The sequence below is a fragment of the Rhinoraja longicauda genome, chromosome 24, assembly GCF_053455715.1.
Source record: "Rhinoraja longicauda isolate Sanriku21f chromosome 24, sRhiLon1.1, whole genome shotgun sequence".
Taxonomy (NCBI): domain Eukaryota; kingdom Metazoa; phylum Chordata; class Chondrichthyes; order Rajiformes; family Arhynchobatidae; genus Rhinoraja; species Rhinoraja longicauda.
The window spans coordinates 30,129,454-30,135,453 of record NC_135976.1 but is presented as its reverse complement, the minus strand read 5'-3'; the positions used below and the strand labels follow the sequence as shown (position 1 = coordinate 30,135,453).

General features: G+C 47.3%; 1 protein-coding gene across 15 annotated transcripts in view; it reads left to right on the top strand.

Moving 5' to 3' along the window:
• Positions 1-6,000, top strand: part of nfasca (neurofascin homolog (chicken) a) — a 180,438-nt gene that overhangs the window by 35,805 nt on the left and 138,633 nt on the right. For 10 of the 15 annotated variants that reach the window (XR_013548864.1, XM_078420944.1, XM_078420936.1 and 7 more), the window contains one exon: positions 4,372-4,504. The exons of 3 other annotated variants lie outside the window; for them this stretch is intronic. The gene's annotated coding sequence lies outside the window, so the exon portion shown is untranslated. Of the gene's footprint in view, positions 1-4,371; positions 4,505-5,696; positions 5,824-6,000 lie in introns of those variants that run through there. 2 more of the 15 variants (XM_078420939.1, XM_078420940.1) reach the window with 2 other exon arrangements.

Here is a 6,000-nt window from a genome sequence, read left to right as displayed (position 1 = left end):
TCTCAGTCAAAGCAGAGAGACGGTGGCTTGAAGCTTTGTTAGTAGGTTCTTTTAATAACAGGAATGTCTGTGTGGAGTTTGCGTGTTCTCCCTGTGGCCAGGTGGGTTTCCTTCGGGCGCTGTATGTATGCTCCCACATCCCATAGACGTGTGGACTTGCAGGATAATTGGCCTCTGTAAAATTGACCCCAATGTGCAGGATAGTGCTACTGTGCGGGGATCGCTGGTCGGCGCGGCCTCGGGGGCCAGACGGCACTGTTTCCGCGCTGCATCTCTAAAGTCCAAAGTGTATTGGATCACAAACAGTCATGATTCAGTTGGGCTGAATGCCCTGCCTCTGTTGGAAATGCTGATTTTAGATTTCTATGCTGTTTGCTTTGATTTACATTAAAAAAAATTGGAAACAACAGGTACTGCAGATGTGCAGCGGTGGGGGAAAAGGGAATTGTTCATTCATGAGATCAGCGTTGGCGACCGGTGTTTAAACAGTGTTCCTTTGGTGACGGCATGGCTGAAATCTGAGAGCTCGGGAGGAGATTAGATCTACGTGACAAGGTTTGTAGTATTCTTTTGCATAGTGCCTTTGTGATTGTTACAACATCTTCAGCACGACCTTGCTTATTATTATTTCTTTCGTGTAACATGAACAGGCCTGATGTTTCTACACACTGAATATCTAGTTTAGTTTAGTTGAGTTTATGGTCACATGTACCGAGGTACAGTGAAGAGCATTATGGGAGCAGTCCTGAGCTACACTCTACCTCATTGGAGACCCTGGGACTATCTTTGACCGGACTTTACTTTATCTTGCACTAAACGTTATTCCCTTTATCATGTATCTGTACACTGTAGATGGCTCTCGTGTAATCACGTGTTGTCTTTCCGCTGACTGGTTAGCCCGCAACAAATGCTTTTCACTGTACCTTGGTAGACGTGACAATAAACCAAACTAAACTAAATTGAACTCATCAGCGGAAATTATAATCGAGCTATTCACATGTGCAGAGACATGATAAATGGAATGATGTTTAGTGAAAACAATGATCTATTCTACACTTTTCTTGTTACTCGCCCCCTTTGATGTCTCATTTTCACGCCTTGTACTTCTCATCTCTGTGTCTCTCTTCCCTGACTCTCAGTCTGAAGATGTGTTCTCGACCTGAAACGTCACCCATTCCTTCTATCCAGTGATGCTGCCTGTCCCACTGAGTTACTCCAGCATTTTGTGTCCATCTGTTTGTAGATGGATGGTCTTCTGATAAACTCTAAGGCAACAGGTCGTCTCATGTTACTACCAACTAGAGAGCGGTCCTGTCCATGCCCTTCAAAGTTGCTGGTTGACCCACTGAGTTCCTCGGCACTTTGTGTAGTGTTGTGCGTACCATTGTTTTTTTCAACTCTAATTAGTGGCGTGCCTACATCCTTTTGCACTGTACACCACACAGAGTTTCGAGGTCAGGTTATGGGGAAGATGATCCACTTCTACGAGATGTTAATGAGGCCACACACTGAACACATGTTCAGTTTTGGTCACCCTGCTGATGGAGCGACTGGGCTTGTATACACTGGAATTTAGAAGGATGAGAGGGGATATTATTGAAACATACAAGATTATTAAGGGATTGGACAGGCTAGAGGCAGGAAACATGTTCCCGATGTTGGGGGAGTCCAGAACCAGGGGCCACAGTTTAAGAATAAGGGGTAGGCCATTTAGAACGGAGATGAGGAAAAACCTTTTCACCCAGAGAGTTGTGAATCTGTGGAATTCTTTGCCTCAGAAGGAAGTGGAGGCCATTTCTCTGGATGGCTTTCAAGAGAGAGTTAGATAGAGCTCTTAAAGATACGGGGAGAAGGCAGGAACGGGGTGCTGATTGTGGATGATCAGCCATGATCACAGAAAATGGCGGTGCTGGCTCGAAGGGCCGAATGGCCTACTCCTGCACCTATTGTCTATTGCCATCATGTGACAATGTTTACAATATACTCTTGCACAGTGTCTTTGATTGTTGCAACATCTCTGCACAATCATGCTTAATATTATTTATTTCTTGTAACATGAACTTGCCTGATGTTTCTACAGAGTGAATATCTAGTAGTTTAGTTTCGTTTATTGTCACATGTACCGAGGTACAGTGAAAAGCTTTTTGAGAGCAGCCCTGGGCTACTATCTACCTCATTGTGGGCCTCGGACTATTTTTCATCAGACCTTACTGGACTTTATCTTGCACTAAACTCAGCTTAAAGAGTGCAGAGAAGACTTAGGGTCTCGACCCGAAACGTCACCCATTCCTTCTCTCCCGAGATGCTGCCTGACCTGCTGAGTTACTCCAGCATTTTGTGAATAAAAAGACTTAGTAAGACGTTGCCACGATTTGAGGGCCTGAGCTACAGGGACTGAAGGTTGGGCAGGTGAGGACTTTAATCCTTGGAGCACAGGAGGCTGAGGAGTTAGAGAGGTGTATAAAGTCATGAAGGGGCAGATTGGGTCGATGCACAGACTTTTACAGGGTAGGGAAAGCAAAAACAAGAGGTCATATGGTTCAGGTGAGAGGGGCAAGATTTAATGGGAAACTGAGGGGCTACTTTTTCCACTCAGAGGGTGGTGGGTATGTGGAACGAGCTGCCAGAGGAAGTAGCTGAGACAGGTACTAAAAACAGCATTTAAAAGACACAGACGGGTGCATGGATAGGAATGTTTTAGAAGAGTATGGACCAAACGCAGGTGGGACTGGTGTAGATGGGGCATGTTGGCCGTCGTGGGCAAGTTGGGCCAAAGGGCCTGTTTCTGCACTGTATGGCTCTGTGCCTCTAGGGATATGGGGCTAACGTGGGAAATGGGACTAGCTTCGATGAGGCATCTCAGTCAGCATGGGCGAGTTGGGTCGAAGGGCTTGTTTCCATGCTGTGTGATTCTATCACTCTCAGTGGGGAGGATAAACGGCAAACAGCTTCTGGTAAGAACGTCTGATAAGCAATTCAGCACTTGGACAGGTCCAGTCCCAGCCCAGCGTCTTGCTGACACCCGGTCTTGTGTGTGTGTGTGTGTGCGCGTGTTTGTGAGTGTGTGAGTGTGTGTGTGTGTGTGTGTGCGCGTGTTTGTGAGTGTGTGTGTGTGTGTGTGTGTGTGTGTGCGCGTGTTTGTGAGTGTGTGAGTGTGTGTGTGTGCGTGTGTGCGCGTGTGTCTGTGCGTATCTGTCTTTGTGTATATCTGTGTGTGAGTGTGTGTGTTTGTCCATCTGCGAGCATGTCTGTGGGTGTGTGTGTCTGTGTGCATCTGTGTGTGTCTGTCTGTGTCTGTGTGTGTGGCGAATGTCTGTGCGTGTGCACGCATTTGTGCGCGCGTGTCTGTGTGTCTGTTCGTTTGCATGTCTGTGTGTGTGTATCTGTGTGTGCATATGTGTGGTCTGTGTGAGTTTCTGTGTGCACCAGTCTGTGTGTGTGTGTGTGTCATGTGTGTGTTTGTGTGTGTGTGTGGGGGGGGTGTTGTGTGTGTGTGTGGGTGTGTGTGTGTTTGTGTGTGTGTGCATGTGTATTATCTGTGTGTGTGCGTGTGTGTGTGTGTTTTTGTGGGGGGGGAGGTGTGTGTGTGTGTCTGTCTGTGTGTGTCTGTGTGTGTGTGTCTGTGTGTGTGTGTCTGTGTCTGTGTGTGTGTGTGTATTTGTGTGTTTGTGTGTGTGTGTGTCTGTGTGTGTGTGTGTCTGTGTGTGTGTGTGTGTGTGTGTGTGTGTGTGTGTGCATGTGTATTATCTGTGTGTGTGTGTGTGTGTGTGTGTGTGTGTGTGTGTGTTTGTGTGTGTGTGTGTGTGTGTGTGTGTGTGTGTGTGCATGTGTATTATCTCTGTGTGTGTGTGCGCGTGTGTGTGGCGGGTTTATGTGTGTGTCTGTGTGTGTGTGTCTGTGTGTGTGTGTGTGTTTGTGTGTGCATGTGTATTATCTGTGTGTGTGTGCGTATCATTTGTGTGTGTGTATCTGTGTGTGTGTGCGTGTGTTTCTGGGGGGGGAGGTGTGTGTGTGTGTGTGTGTGTCTGTGTATGGTTGTGTGTGTGTGTGTGTGTATGGTTGTGTGTGTCTGTGTGTGTGTGTGTGTGTCTGTGTGTGTGTGTGTGTGTGTGTGTGCATGTGTATTATCTGTGTGTGTGTGCGTATCATTTGTGTGTGTGTGTGTGTGTGTATCTGTGTGTGCGCGCAACTAAACGATGCCTGGATTTTGTCAAGGGACCGCTTTTGTGCAGTGGATTGTGTCCAGTGAATTATTCAAGAGCAGCTGTGAGGGGAGGGGAGGGGAGGGAGGGGAGGGGAGGGAGGGGCTGAGAGTGTAAAGCCAGGACAGCTGTCAATACATAAAACATGATATTGTCCATCCATTACCAGTTGCAGTCGGGATGATATCCGTGCCGTGCTGGAGAGGGTGATGCCAGGGTTGTAGCAGGAGGGGAGATCAGAGTGGAAAATTTCATGCGAGGTTGTCTGAGCAACTCCACTGAGACGGGATTTGAATAAGCAGGTACCAAACATCTCTGTTATTTGCTTGCGGCCGTCCATTCTGAAACAGCTTGTTAATTTTTAATAATTGGTGAAGAATATTGTTCCAGCGTTTCAACACACATAACGTGTGAATGAGTGAAGGGGCAGCTTTGTGCCAATATCACTCAGCATGGCTAATCCTTGATCACCAATAATATTTTGTGATAGCTTGGCTCTGAACATGAGTAAATTGAAACGTAAAGAAAATAATTAAGACCGTGGTGGTAAAGCCAATATCATCTGGCTGAGAGAGTATTATTTAAAGGCAGATCTCCTCAAAATCTGCACAATCTTAACTCACAAGTGAATCAAATATACTGCTGTTCACTTGTATAGGTGCTTAACATGTGTGTTTGTTAGGGGTTTACTTAATAAGTGTGTTAACTGGGGAGGGGGGCATCTAATTGGGAGATTCAGACAGTGTAATGTTGTGAATGGTTATCTGAGTGCATGTCACAGGCTGGAACCTGCACAAAAGATTTAGATAACAGTAGATAACCGGGAGTGGGCTACAAGCTGAGAACAATAAGAAACATCCAAGTGGTTTTGCAGTATGTGGAGGGATTGAGAGAGCAGGATTTATTGAATGGAATCTAAACGAAGGACTCGGAAGACCAATAGATGGGTCAATGGATATCCGGGAATTACGGGCTGAGATTGAGGTATTTATAGCATCCTAAGTGTGTGTTTTAAAAATCCGTTATTAGGTTATTGTAGGGTGGTGACATATTATGATGACTTATACTGTTGAATTTATGGTGCGGTCGACCTCACTGTTCGGGTGATGTAGTTTAGTTTAGAGATACAGCGCGAACGCAGGCCCTTCGGCCCACCGATCAGCGGTCCCCGCACACTAACGGTATCCTAAGCACACTGGGGACAATTTGCAATTCTACCCTGCCAATTAGCCTGCGAAACCTGCGGTTCTTTGGAGCGTGGGGGGGGAACCAGGGATCCCGGAGAGAGCCCGCGCAGGTCACGGGGAGAACGTGCAAACCCCGTACAGGCGAGCGGCCGTGGTCAGGATCGAACCCGGGTCTCCGGCGCTGTGAGGCAGCAACTCTACCGCTGTGACACGTGTTCCCCCCCCCCCCCCCACTTGTGCTGAGTTTAAAGCCCAGTCTACAACGTGTTACTCTGTATCCTGCCATCGGCAACCCTCTGGAATGGTCCACGGATCAGACCAGGACTGGGAGAAGTGGCGTGGTCTTCTTCAGTTTGACTTCTCATTTGGAAGATGGAGACACCAGTCATTGAAAGTAGGCATGCAGGTGCAGCAGGCAGTGAAGAAAGCGAATGGTATGTTGGCATTCATAGCGAGGGGATTTGAGTGTAGGAGCAGGGAGGTTCTGCTGCAGTTGTACAGGGCATTGGTGAGACCACACCTGGAGTATTGCGTACAGTTTTGGTCTCCTAATCTGAGGAAAGACATTCTTGCCATAGAGGGAGTACAGGGAAGGTTCACCAGATTGATTC